Source organism: Athene cunicularia, assembly GCF_003259725.1.
Source record: "Athene cunicularia isolate RWA chromosome 2 unlocalized genomic scaffold, athCun1 chr2_part1, whole genome shotgun sequence".
Taxonomy (NCBI): Eukaryota; Metazoa; Chordata; class Aves; order Strigiformes; family Strigidae; genus Athene; species Athene cunicularia.
Window position 1 is genome coordinate 115899182 of NW_020799095.1, and position 873 is coordinate 115900054.

An 873-nucleotide genomic window follows, 5' to 3' on the forward strand; every position below is an offset into this window, starting at 1 on the left:
GAATAATCAAATAACTCTGCAAAGGAAACATCAGTAAGTCTCTGTGACAGCCTAAGATAGGACTAAGGATGCTAAAAGCACTTGTCAGCCCTCAAGCATTCTCTGGTCACTCAGCCTTACACTCATAAAGGAAGTTGTGTGTAAGTTTTGTGATACCTGGTCTGTTCTTGGTAACTGAGGTTATGTTGGAAAATATTCTGAAAGCCAAAGTTCTTCACAGAACTGAACTGTAGGGGTTTTTTTCCATGGATAGCATTTTGGCCTTGGTCCTTACCATTGGTTCTGTCTGAGCTCTGGCAGCTGGTGCGCTGAATATGGGATTGAATGAAGGACTAACCAAGCTACCAGCACACTGCAGAGCAAAACCAAGGCTGCTGTAGGCATAGCCAGGTGTCCAAGTTCAGCAGCTGGACCTCTCAGGAGCACAGCAGGGTCCCTGCCTCACCTGCTTATGCCTCACTGCTTTTTCTTCCTTTGCCAGTGTGGCTGCAATGAGGTGGAGTCCTTTAGTTTGCACCTCTGCCCATGCAGAATCAACAGCAGGACTGGGAGTGCAGCTGGCAGCATCCTCCTCTCTGGATCAAAAAGCAAGTTCAAATCCCACTGCAATGGTTTGGCTCAAAAATATCGTGAGCAAGAGTCACAATCCTAATCAGAGCTAGACACTGTTACAAGGAGCTTTCCTCTTGGTCGTGACCTCTGCTGTTATTAGAGGATCCTGCCACTTTTAAAATGAAGCAAGGCTGTATGATATATGAAGCAAGAAAGCAAGCAGTCAAGCAAGCAAGAGAAAGAAAAAGAAAGAAAAAGAGAAAGAAAGAAAGAAAGAAAGAAAGAAAGAAAGAAAGAAAGAAAGAAAGAAAGAAAGAAAGA